Here is a 13,821-nt window from a genome sequence, read left to right as displayed (position 1 = left end):
AGATAAAGTGATTTGTTTGGGAGTAATTGTACCTAGTATAGGGGGATGGGTGTCTTGGGCCATGAGTGGGGCTCCTAGGTGCTGCAGTAATACAAATAATAACAATAATAATAAAAAATAATAATTAATAAATAATTAATAAAGCTTCACAACTACCCTTTGAATTAAGTGTTATTTCTTCCACTGAGGGAAGAAATGGGGCTCAGAGTTTAAATGACTTGCCAAATGACACAGTAAGTCACTGACTCAAGTGGGATTAGAATTTAAGAATTCTTGCCTCTGTACCTGGTGGCTAATCCATTACACACTGCTATGTAATGGACTTTCAAAATACCCTATTATTGCTATTCTTTATTTAAAAAGTGTTCAGGAACCTTAGTTTTACCTCTGACTTCTTCCTAATAATATATCATTCAGACACAATTTGGCAAAAAAATGGAGATCGTAGTTCAAAGCAAGTCCTGATGATAATAAATGAGGAACTTCCCTAGCTGAACAGATAGCTGAACAGGTTGTGGGCTTCATTCGTCTGGAATAATTGATTTACATCAGTTCTGCAGAGCTTTAGGAAATTGCTATTTCAAATCAATTTGATCCACTTATGAAGTATAAGACAGTTTAGCTTCTTTTAACTATGCTTTTTGAGATGGATGGGAAGATATTTATTAATCTGTGGATTTTAAACTCACTAAGTCAAAACATACACAGTACCTACTTTAATTATACAATACAATCTGCTTCTGGGCTGATTGGATTCTAGCTATCCAAAATATAATATATAGTATAAAACTGAGTATAATGTAAATCAATAGAATATCATAGACCATCTAAGAAATTAAAATATTTCTCTGAGATCATCATATACAGTTTGACTCCAACACAAGGGTGCAGATTTGGTGATAAAGTATCTGCAGATTTAATGAGTACCCAAGTTAGACAGACATTCTAATACTACTGGGAAATTTAGCACACATATGTTTGTTGAGAATAGTATAGTAATAGTATAGTATAGTACACTGAGAACAATAGTATATTATCTCATTTTCCACTACTTCATTATCTATTTTATTCCATTTAATCAATTTGTAGGTGGAAGATGAGATTTGGAGCTGAAAGGGAATGGAATGGAATATGGTTTCAGCAATTGAAACCCACCAGTTTTTATAATTTAGACTATAGTCAGGGGCGGCTCCAGGCACCAGCACGCCAAGCGCGTGCTTGGGGTGGCAAGCCACTGGGGGTGCTCTGCTGGTCGCCGCGAGGGTGGCAGGCAGGCTGCCTTCGGCGGCTTGCCAGCGCAGGGTCCACCGAAGCCGCGGGACCAGCAGACCCTCCTCAGGCAAGCTGCCGAAGGCAGCCTGCCTGCCGTGCTTGGGGCGGCAAAATGCCTAGAGCCGCCCCTGACTATACTGTTACTGTACAGATCCTTTACCCTGTTTTTTCTTCATGATGCCTGGATTCTTCCTAAGTACAATTTAAATTAGTAATAAACAATTTGGGGGAAAAATCCCAGTAACTCCCAAAACAATACTTATTGCATGAAATGAAGAAGAAAGTCAAAGGCCAGGTCTACACTATAAACTTACATCAGTATAACTACATGGCTCAGTAGAAGCAGCAAAGAATCCTGTGGCACCTTATAGTCTAACAGAAGTTTTGCAGCATGAGCTTTCGTGGGTGAATACCCACTTCTTCGGTGCATCCGAAGAAGTGGGTATTCACCCACGAAAGCTCATGCTGCAAAACTTCTGTTAGACTATAAGGTGCCACAGGATTCTTTGCTGCTTCTACAGAACCAGACTAACACGGCTACCCATCTGATACATGGCTCAGAGATGTGAAAAATTCACATCCCTGAGTGATATAGTTATATTGACTTAACTTCCATCTTTTCTTTCACTATATCAGACTTTATCAATTAATAGACCCCCCCCCCCGTTTGAGGGCTGCAATTATCAGCTGTGATGTGGTATATTACAGCAGACTAGACTTGAACTGGGATCTTTATGGCTCAGTAACAGTGGGTCTTCTAGATAAGCCAAAGGGGAACACTACCTGTTGCAGGAAGAACTGTGCTAAATTTTTCTGTTTAAATTTCTTCCCTAGAATAATCTTACAGAAGTCTAACTTTTAGATACCAGTACACTTAGATCAGAGAAAATTGTGTGGGATGTTCTCAACTCTGGCTTCATACCCTGGTTTGGTTATAATGAGATTCGACTGAACCTTGACCCATCCCCAGACAGAACAGAATCCAAACCTTTTATTCATAGATTCACAGGCTTTAAAGGTCAGAAGGGACCATCGTGATCATCTCATCTGACCTCCTGCACATTGCAGGCCACAGAACCTTCCCTACTCCTGAAATAGACCCCTCACCACTGGCTGAGTCACTGGAGTCTTCAAATCATGGTTTAAAGTTTTATTAAGATTTAAACTAGTTTAAATTAAGAGTCAAACTAGTTTGATTAAGGAACCTGATATATCAACCTCCCGATAATCTCCTGCAGAAGTTTTGGGCTTGGTTTAACTTAGTTTGAGGTCTGGGTGAGAAGCTGAGTTAGTTTTGGTTTTATCTGACTAATTAAACTAGCACCTACTTGGCACTCATGATGGATAAAATATCAACAACCTTCCCTCCCCCTCCCCCCGTGAATCAACTCAGGTAATAGTCAACCACAATTAAGTACATGCACAGGAAAAAAAAAAAAAAAAAGAATGGTCAGCAGTGTAGTCTACTTTATTCAACTATATGTAAGATTTGCATTTAGAAACTCTCTACAGCTGAATGAAACACAGCTTTTATTCTGTGTTTACTACTGATGGACTGTTGAGTTAATGCTTGTGCTCATTTAACTCTTATCAGATACAGTGGTGTGACCATTCCAGCATGTCTGTTGTGAACTACTCCTTCTTGAGCTATTGTTTTCAAATGAAAGACCTGTTGTTTAAAATCTAGAATGCTGTCATATTTCTTATATATCAAGTTGTGTTCCAAGCTAATCTCTGTCTATAGATGGCAGTGATCCATCAGTACTGCAGTGACAGCGACTTAAATGCAGTCATTTTGCAATAAAAGATGAATTTCTGAAATAAAAATAAAAGTATATGTGTCTGTCTTCAGGGAGGCTCTCATAGTTTTATGAAGCATATGAGCCTACACAGCTCAAAATGCTGTTGTGCATAAGGGAAGCCTTGTATTTAAGTCCTTATTTTAAACTATACTGAGTTCCATTGTGTAGTGTACTGGCTGTGATATAGTATGTTTTGCTATCAATGTTCTGTTCCCAAGAGCACTAAAAAACTAGAGGAGAACAAGGATTGAAAACCCTGCCATCAGCAGCTACTTCATGAACATTTGATTTACCCCATATATGGCATGTGTCAGGGAGTCACCAGTTTATTTGCCATGGAAGTGCAACCTCCTGAGAATCTAGAAGTGACATCACTTGTTTTTTGGTTGAGTAATCCACAGAGTGATGCAATGCAAGTAGGCAAAGTGTAGCACTGCAGCTGGGGTAGGCCAAGCATTCTGAGTACCTGGCCAAGTACCTGTGTTTGAAGTTCCTTATAGACTAGGAATAGGAGCCAGACTAGCAATCCCATTAATGCTCATTACACCCGCTTTGAACACTCAAAAATATGTTGTTCCCAGTGAAGGGACAAATCTTGCCTCCCAGTGCAGAAGCAGAGGGGCCTCAGTACCGTGGCATCAATATGGTTCCTGCAGCCCACCAGATACCCCTTGTGTTCATGTACAGGCACCTAAGATAACCAGCCAATTGCCTTACTTTCTCAGTATGAATCAGGAGACTTCCTTGTTGCACCCTCCTCCTGTGGTGTTTCCTCCTGGTATCCCAGTACATGCAGACACTACTGTTGATACTGAGACAAATTTAAGGTGTACACCTTATTTTTAAGATCATCCATTGTGATAAACCCATCTTTTAATGTTTCACCTGAAGGACTGAAGGTTTAACCTACCAATATGGCATATACACTCTTTCTTCACTTACATAGGACCCCAGAGGGGGAAAACAAAAGATTATAAAAGATTACAGATAAGCCTTTGCCTACAAAGCAGGGAAAATATAAATTATACTTGTGTTTCTGCTGAGGTCATGAATGTTTTTAAAACAGTAGATACCTAACATCAGGGAAATCTACAGTCAGCATGAGACAACATCATGTACAGAACAGATATTACACGTACATAGTATGGTCATAGGTAAATAGAAATGCATACATGGATTAATGCTTTCCTTTTGGACCTCCACCCATGAAAAGAGCTGCCTCTGCATACATTAGAATTCTATAGAAAATGTAGTTGAAAACTCATGAGTGCCAGCCAGAAGATAGAAAGCTCACAGTAAGTTCAGACTAAGCAGCAAGAGTGAAATGTACCTCTGTGCAGTGGTCCAGGACAAGATTTAAATGGATTTGATTGGTGCATAGACCAGTGCAGTGAATGAATTTCACACGAAGCATAGTGGAAAACAAACCAAGAAAAGATTCTGTAATTAGTTATTAAGCATTGCTTGAACAATAATTCACTTTTCAGTATGTGCTCTATAAAGTTTGTGATAGTATTAGTATTATTTTAGTTGAATTCTGGCTTCTTCCAGTTGTAGAAGTTGTTCATTTTTATAGACCAAAACTCAGTCCCTCTCAACTAGTAAAGATATATCAGATGAGGTGGTAATTGACCACATTGTGACAACTCAGATCCACACATGAAATTTTGCTATACATGTGGATTTCCACTTCTTTGCAAGGAAGAGGGAGTCAAGTTCCTCCATGGCACATTCCCTTTTCAGTCCCCAGATCTTGCAGAGGGTTCCACATACAGTCTGGGATCTGCACATAGTGGGGGGCTGGACTTGGGGAGATGCAGTGTTTCTCTGCATCTTTCTCTGTTCAACTTCCTTGAAAGTGTTAATATAGCTTCAGACTGTAGTAAATTTGTCATGGATCTTGCTCCTTAGGGCCTCCAGAAGCTGCTGCCACAGAGCAGGAGAAGATGCCATGGGTCAGAACCTCATTGGGGTTTCTGGGCCTCTGCATTGAGCATTGTATGGGATTTGACATCTTTTTGGCTTTTCCATGGGTATGGGCACAAATCTTGCTTCCCCGTGATAGCATAAAGCGAGATAATCTGCTCAGTGGTTTGTTCATGAAAAATTTCCTTCTATGGTTTTTAACTTGGGCAGGGGATCTGGAACATTGTGTAAGATTATATAATGCTAGACAGAAGGGTGACTCACATTTATCTCACCATCTAAAACTAATGGTTAACAAACCAAGCACCATATTTTAAAAGCAAACTCTTGAGTTGCACCCACAAAATAGGTGCCTGCATGAACAAACAGATAATTGTCTTATCAAAATGGGTAACCATATATACATGTCCCTCTCCGCACAACTACCCATGTCTGCATTTTAACTCGTATTGGATATACAAATTGTGAACTCCTGTTTTTCAAAAATTTGGTCCCAAATGTTCTTTCACTAGTTACTGGGAGTTTTAAAGCTTAATTAAAACACCCTCATATGATAAGTTTTAGAAAAAGGAAAGTGAGTCATTAGCCAGTTCTTCTAATGGGGTGCACTGTCTGTTGCCTGGAACATAAAAATCCAAACATATTAATGATTGGATATAAAGATGTAAAATGTGACTTTTAAATGTTGTGTCACCCAGATAGCTAGAATCAAAGTTGAACTATCTCTCTGGATGTGTGTGTGTGTGTTTCTGTATTTGTTTCACACACATAGGGGTTGCATCCAAGCTGACTGAGGGACAAGCAGGCCCCCTGAAGTTGTTTTAAAACTAATCTGATTCATTTTATGTAAGAAATAGATTCCAGGTGAAATTACTTTAATGTGCTTAATTCCAAAAGTCTTTCCATCGGTGCCTTTAAAAAAAAAAAAAAAAAAAAAGGTCTGTGTAAGAATCCACAGCAGTGACAGCTAAAAAGAGAACATTTTCCTTTCTATGATAAGACAGACTTCAATGAGACTGCTATGGAGAAATAGGGGATTTTGGCATCTTTTCATGAAAGGATTCAAATACTTTCATTAAATCTGCATTCATTTTATCTAATTGAGTACCAATTATTGTCTGGATGCCAGTAGCATCAGTGCTTCTGGGATCAGGTGATGACCAAGGCCTCCCTGGTAATCCTTGAGACCCTAGCCACTCCTGATCAGTAGGAATAGATCTGGGCCATTCGTTTATCAGCATTTAAAAAAAAAGAAACACACAATGAGTATTGGGCCCTGTGCCACAGTTACAAAGCTGCCATCCTCTCTAGTGATTGGAGATCTCAGAAGAAAAGTACTGTCAGCAGTAATGAAGAATGGAGAGTGAGCCTTTTCCTTAGGTGTGCAGCTGCACATTTTTGCATAGTGGTTGATTAACTGTACAACTCACTGGTTCAGTCTCAGTCAGTGGTAGAAATGATAAACTTCATTGTACTGGAACAGTTTTAGACAATATGTCTGCAAGAGTGAAGATTTGAGTGTGCTGGTCCCAGCTGTGTATGCTGACAGATTTCCTGTGTGGCACATGGTAGACTATGTGAAATCTGAGCCACTGGGCAGGCCACCAAAGCAACACAGTAGCTATCCCACACTGGACAGCCTATGGGATGGACCAATCAACCCTGAGAAAACTCAAGGACGCTAAGGGGGAGCCACAAAGGACCTTCGCTCAAATTCTAAGAGGAAGCTGCTACACCCTCATCAAGTTTGCTTTGTTTGTAGGAAATGGAATTATAAAAATGTCCCGTGGTGGACTGTGGCATTGGGGAAATTTGTGGTCCTAGCCTCAGCAAGGCCACATCAGACACTGATTCACATTCTAGAGAAAAGCCACCCAGATCCTTCTGTAGTCTGTTTTTTGCGTAGAAGATGGGGGCACACACAAAAGCATTATTTTCTGAGGCATACTACTGTAGAAATGTGGTGTTGTGGGTTCTGTAAGCTGGCACGGTCAGCACTGTGCGTCCGTATCTGAGGGAGGCCACACCTCCTCACAGTTTTATCTGCTATTCTTCACACAAAGGAAAAAAAAGAGGGTGGGGGGGAAGAATTAGCAGTTCTGAATGGGCCCCAGCCTTCAAGCAGGGCAAGGCCATAAATAGTCTGGGTTCAGGCCTGTTAATCAGGGTGGGGGCAGCAAAGAGTCAAGGCAGAGCTGTAGCACCAGCCCAGTCTATGGGGCTCAGGTAGGGATGCCCAAGGAGTGCAGGCCTCCTGGCCTAAGGAGGGGGAGTACTGCCACCCTCCCAATTCTACTGAATCCCAGCCCAGAGCCCTAACAGTGGCAGAGTGGTCCACCACTGGGTCAGCGGGGATCCACCTGTAACACACTGACCTTGTATCAGGCCAGTTCTCAACCAGACTGTTGCTTGGTTTCCCTGGGCTGCTTCCTACTCTCCCCCTTGGGTGCACCTGCAGCCAGAGGTCATCCTCAGTGTCCCTGTGAATCAGTGTCTGATGTGGCCTTGCTGAGGCTAGGACTACAGATTTCCTCAGTGTCACAGTCCACAACGGGACATCATTTTTATAATCCTATTTCCTCCAGTCGGCTTGTAGCATTCCCTCCACGTCCGCATCTGAGGGATGCCATGCCTCCTCGCTACAGTTCCCTGGGATGTGCTGTGCTCATACAAATAGAAGAGAGAATGGTAGCAGCAGAGTGGAGTGAGGGTGCATAGATTTGGTGCAGTCTGAGTGCCTTCATGGAGGCAGAATCTGTTCAGGTTGCTCACATCTGCAAGAACGGTGGGACCTATCCACTGGTGGTAATTGTCTTGTGAGTGGGTATAAGCGAGGCTGACTCAGTGTGGGGTGCATTCTCACTAAACTGGGCCATTATTGTGAGATGAGACTGGATACATCATCAGTCTCCCCTTGGTTTCCAGCGGAACCCAGGAGGTCACAGGATGAACTGATGGCCGTGGAAGAGGAAACATAACAATAATATGGACACCACAAGAATTGTCAACATAGGCAGAAAACAGAGAGCTTGCCTTGGGCATGATTCTGGGAGTGGGGAGAGCTATATAATAGTTTTGCAGTATTTGCTTGAAATGCCCCCACCCCATTAGCAGTTTGCTGGGAAAAGATGAAGTGGCTTTTGACAATACATTGAGGCACATGATATGTTATTCCATATGGCTATAATGGAGTAGTTCTCTGGGAAGAGAGGATTTAGGGTGTGGACTGGGCAGTGGAATTTGTAGAGCCTGAGGAGAAGGCATGAGTGGATTTTTATGTTACCAGATTGTTGATGTTTTTGTTGATAAAACCAAACTCTATCAAGTGGGTAAACTTTGCACTTTACATAGTGTGCGGTCTGTTTCTGTGGGACAACTTGGTAAAAGGTATCCACTCATGGTAAGGTTAAGTAACTCCCTTTCAAAAACAAAGTCTAGATCTGAAATACTTGTGCTTTATTGGTCTAACTGTACCAAGAATAAAGTGCTTGTGAAAATGATGGATTCAACCTTATGCTATTCAACCTTATTCTAAATAATGAAAATGGACATAGAAATAGGAACACATACTAAGTTTACTGGCCAACTCACTGATCACTACCAGGTACATTTCTTAGGTTACACACTTCACATGCATAGAACTGGCATATTGAAAGCCAGAATTGAATGGAGGATGATCAATAAACTGAAGAAAGCTAACACAAACTGGAAATTATAAATAAAAAGCAAAGGACCAATCAGAAGAATGACATCTGATTAACCAGATCCATCCTATATAGATAGATATATATACAGGCTGGAACCTGAGACCATAGGATTCTATACTGCTGATACTACTACATCACCACCAGAGGTTTAGGCTAAGTGCCCACAGAAGGATCCTGTGAGGCTTGGATTGTCAGGAAGTACCACCCGGCAGGACCTGAGTGGCGGCCCCTCATAGCCCACTGATTGGCTGCTATCAGTACTTAAACCAGGTAGCCATGATGGGAAACTGTCTGAGCAACAATGAAATCTGCTGGTCTGTCTCTTTCAGCTGGTGATAGACCCTAGACTCTGGCTTATGACCCTAGTTTGTGCTTGAATTTGCTCTTTGACTTGTGTGTGCAACCTGGTACCTGATCCTGATTTCCTCCTAGCCTGACCCTGCCTGCCTCCAGATGCCTGATTATTGGTCTGCTCTCAGGCTTCTCCTGGACTCTGACCTCCTGGTACCTGGTTTGGCCTGACTCCCAACTCTCAGTCCAACCGAAGGAACTGACTGCCCTCTTCCTGGTTGTGAAACACGTAGTTTTAACAGACACCTTTTGTGCAGGTAATTCTAGAAACTGCATCTATTAACATTGGCTGTGGCTACTCACATTCTGCTGTAAAACTGGCAGCATATCAAAGAGGGAAAGGTTTGCTCATTTACCATTTTAATTCAGCTTGCATTTACAAAGCTATTTTCTCACTGCATTTGAATGAGCCCTGCTTGTCAGCAGCGTAAGTAATTAAAGGGTTCAGTGGTTAAATATTGCTACAAGTAGTTCAAAAATAAATTGTTATTTTTCAAGACAGACTGAAAGACAAACACAGATGGATAATAAATATGGGATACGTGTGCAAGTCTGTGGCTGGAAAAATAGCTGCTAACAGGATCTCTTTTCTGTCACAATTTTTCATTAAAAGAAGACAATTGTTAAAATGTCGGGTGGAAAACATGAAAGAATAATGCAGTTTCCATTATGGCATTCAATAGTGAGCATTACAGCAAGGGAAAAATCAGTGCAAACATTACACTTGCAAACTGAAGCCAATGGTTATTGTTTCATTTGTTAAACCTTTGGATCACAGAGCTGAAACATTTAAATGAGCTATTTAAATCAAGCTAATCTTTCTAAGATTGTCCCTTTTATTCAAAACATTAAATTTAATTGATACCCCAATAGAGATTTTAAAAGGTCTTATACCTTTTATGTGGCGCCATGGGGTTTGAAGGGGAATGATTTGTAGTAGCCGTTTGTGGGCGTTGCCATCCCAGACGAGCCAGAAGTTTGTCGAAGAAAAACTTAGTTTTCGCTTTTTGTTTGGGTGCAGCAAAATTAAATTTTTTATTATTTTTTTAGTAATTACCATGGAGGGAGAGAGTGCCATAGGACACAGGGTCACCCCAGTCCTGGACAGGTCTTTTAACTGGTAAACAATTACAGCAAGCCTTTATACCTTTTACAGACAATTTTTAACAATAATACAGACAGTAAAAAGCAACAACTACATTTTGTTTATACATAGCAAAAAGGCTTATCTTATTTGTTTTAATTTTAAGAAAAGCAAGTCTGCATTTTGGTTAGTGATTGCAAGGTCGTAATAACTTTGTACACAGTTTTTGTCCTGTCGCCTCGCACTATTTTTGCTTTTACAAGTCTTACGTTATTAAGGTTACAGTATGGCCTGACTTTTGCTAACTAACATTTATTAAGATTTTTTTAAATCCTTGTTAATTATTTACTGGCTTCCACAATGGACATGTCTCAAATACAAATTATGAGTGAGACCTCTCTACTTAAAAGTCTGTCCACTTCTGAGCCCCCTTTCCCATACACATGCCCTTTCTTGTAACTTTCAACAGATCCACTTTACTTCCCTCTCTTTTCCAGCTCCTCCCTTTGTTGTCTCTTCCTCTTCCTCTCTTCAGCCAACCTACAATTCTTTCATGTACTTTTCCTTCCTTTTACTCTAGGTCTTCCTCTTTCCTCACTTCCCTTTTGTTCACTTCCCTGTCCATGCCCCATTCACCAGGTATTTTGATGGCTCGGCAGGAGGCATTCTCCTCCATGTGTTTTGCTCTCTATTTGCTGCCTCAGGAACTACTGAGGATGGGTGGGAGCTGGGGTTCCCCCCCTCAAGAGCAGGAGCATCAGACACTGAGAATTATTCTGTTTGAGGAGTGGATGAAGGCAAGTTTGTGGTAACTTCTTCTCCTGGGCTGGAGACATCTGCAGCCACTGGCACTCTGCTTCTCCCTGTCCTCTCCCTTCCCTTCCTGGACTCATCAGAAGCAGCAAGGAAAGGGGGCCATCTTGGAGACACTTTCCCTGAAGCAGTGCTGCTCTTGCTGGAACCCGGCACCAGGGCTGGAGAGTAGGAGTTATATGCCTACATCCAGGGGCGGCTCTAGACATTTCGCTGCCCTAAGCAGGGTGGCATGCCGCGGGAGGCGCTCTGTCGGTCGCCGGTCCCGCGGCTCTGGTGGATCTCCCACAGGCGTGCCTGCGGAGGGTCCGCTGGTCCCGCGGCTCCACCGAAGCCATGCGGGACCAGCGGACCCTCCGCAGGTAAGCCTGCGGGAGGTCCACCGGAGCCGCCTGCCACCCTCCCAGCGACCAGCAGAGCGCCCCCCGCGGCATGCCACCCCAAGCATGCACTTGGCGTGCTGGGGTCTGGAGCCGCCCCTGCTTACATCAGTATGAAATACTTTGCCAGGAAGTTCACCATCAACAATATGTTAACAGAGGTGCCAATGATCTCTAATCTCCTGTGTGTTCCCTATCAACCCTGCGGTAGGGACAATAGAATACCACCTCAGAGTCATAATTAGCACTGCAGCTGACAAGAGAAACTGAGTCTTCTACTTAGGTTTGGGGATGTGTGAATATTCTTAGGGAGTCAGGAATCATAACATTACAAAAACAGTGGGAGTACACTTCAACCTCTCTAACCACTCAGTGACAGACTTGAAGGTGGCAGTTTAACAACAAAAAAAACTTCAAAAACAGACTCCAAAGAGAGACTGCTGAACTCGAATTAATATGCAAATTAGATACAATTAACTTAGGTTTGAACAGAGACTGGGAATGGTTGGGCCATTACACTAATTGAATCTCTATTTCCCCATGTCAAGTATCCTCACACCTTCTATTGGTCATCTCGATTATCATTTCAAAAGTTTTTTTTCCCTACTGCTGATGATAGCTCATCTCAGTTGATTGGCCTCTTACAGTTGGTATGGCTACTTCCATCTTTTCATGTTCTCTGTATGTATAAATATCTTCTTGCTGTATGTTCCAGTCTATGCATCTGATGAAGTGGGCTGTAGCCCAGGAAAGCTTATGCTCAGATAAATTTTAGTCTCTAAGGTGCCACAAGTACTCCTGTTCTTTTTGCGGATACAGACTAACATGGCTGCTACTCGGAAACTTAGGAAGTCAGTTTACCCCCTTCTCTCCAGAGGATGGGATTTACATAACAGAGCTTTTTCCCTTCCACACAAAGGATAATCATATTACATAAGAGTCTTAACTAAACCCATGCTATATATTACCAACCATGCTTAAGTATGCTTTAAATGCCCTTGAGGCCAATCTGGGTTATACTGGGCCCTTTAGTAATAACTCTTGTTTTTTCAAGCCTAGTTTGTTTTTTTCCCCTTGTAATTTTTATACACATTTCTACTAGAGTCCAATGGTGTAGCAGGGCCCATCTTGCTCCTGATCCTGCTACCCTCAAAAACCAGTCAGGGACACCTCAGGTTGAGGCAATCACCAGTGTACTTTATTTATATCTATTTTCCCTCCTGCAGCTCTATACAGAATTTTACAGCCAGCCTTCACAATCAGCAGACCACAGCCACCCACCCCTCTTGCCTCTCCTTTTTGCTTCCCCTCTAGCCTTTATAGCCCCTGGCTAACTAGGCTGGCAGCTGTTTCTAGTTGCCAGGCAGGCACAGACCTATTCAGCCAGCTCCAATCTATTCCCCTTAATTGGGGCTGGTGTGGCAGAGGGCAGCACCTTGTCCAGCACCCTGTCACAAATGGTAAATAAATGATAGTTTTATATGTTATTTTCCTACCCCATGGAGTCTGTTTTATCAGAAATAACAGCAGTAATATAAAAAAGGGGAGAGAGTTAGATTCTAACATTACCCACCATTATAGTGGGATTAAGGAATCAGCCTTTTCCCTGGTGAAGCTAACCATAGGGTTAAGTTGGTGCAGTTAAAAACTAATTAATTTTACTCTCATTTGAGAAGATCCACCATTTTGTGAATGGCCAGCAATCAGAGAAATCACAGACAGAAACTACTATAATTTGCAAGTGTGCTTGAAAATATTTTCAAATACCTTTATAAGTTTAGTGTAGACAAGGCCTGAACTTGATAGGGTAGTTTAACCCCTATGACTGTTCCATTGTTTATCTCCTTCAGAATCTTCCAGAAAGAATAACAATTAGTACCAAGTATTATGTGGATAGATGTATACTAGGACCACCAACCCACTCTACACAGATCAGTGAACAGCCATTGGCTAATAACAGTTTCCATTTATTATTGATCTAGTCCATACTCAAACCATAATCTTGAGGCAGAATCTTTTCTGGTTTATGTCCAGTCTCCCGAGCTCATACATGTGAGTACATTTTTGGTAGTGAGCAGTAGCTATTTTTTACATAGTGATACTTGCCCATCTGATCTGAGTTTAGAATTTAGCTACTATAAATATTAACTAATTTGGCTGTTCTTGAATGGGCACTAGGAACCAAGTTTCAACATTATGAATAAATTGTCCTCTGTTGATTAAAAAACAAGAGAGAATATATGGATTTTACATACTGCAGAAACACCACATGTGAGCATTCCATGCTGTTAACTGTTAATGCAAATCAGTGGCAATTGCAACTCCAGCTGTGTTTGCAGTTGTATGAGCTGAGCTGATAACCTAGAAAATGCCCCAAATGAACTTTTCCTCTTAGGTTCTGAAGGTAATAATGCTGATGAGTTTTGAAATTGAAGAGAAGAGAAGAATGAGCATAGGGCTAGGAGCTAAATAGGAAAAAAAGAAAA

The 13,821-nt window shown here is 41.7% G+C and overlaps 1 long non-coding RNA gene across 3 annotated transcripts in view; it reads left to right on the top strand.

Moving 5' to 3' along the window:
- The window catches only part of LOC120405772, a 65,292-nt gene that overhangs the window by 21,292 nt on the left and 30,179 nt on the right, over positions 1-13,821 (top strand). For 2 of the 3 annotated variants that reach the window (XR_005598853.1, XR_005598854.1), the window contains exon 2: positions 9,140-9,315. The exons of the other annotated variant lie outside the window; for it this stretch is intronic. This is a non-coding gene — a long non-coding RNA (uncharacterized LOC120405772). The remainder of the gene's footprint in view (positions 1-9,139; positions 9,316-13,821) is intronic. 3 annotated transcript variants of the gene reach the window in all.

The sequence above is a fragment of the Mauremys reevesii genome, linkage group 5 (genome assembly GCF_016161935.1).
Source record: "Mauremys reevesii isolate NIE-2019 linkage group 5, ASM1616193v1, whole genome shotgun sequence".
NCBI classification, from domain to species: domain Eukaryota; kingdom Metazoa; phylum Chordata; order Testudines; family Geoemydidae; genus Mauremys; species Mauremys reevesii.
This window is presented reverse-complemented; position numbering and strand designations above follow the sequence as displayed.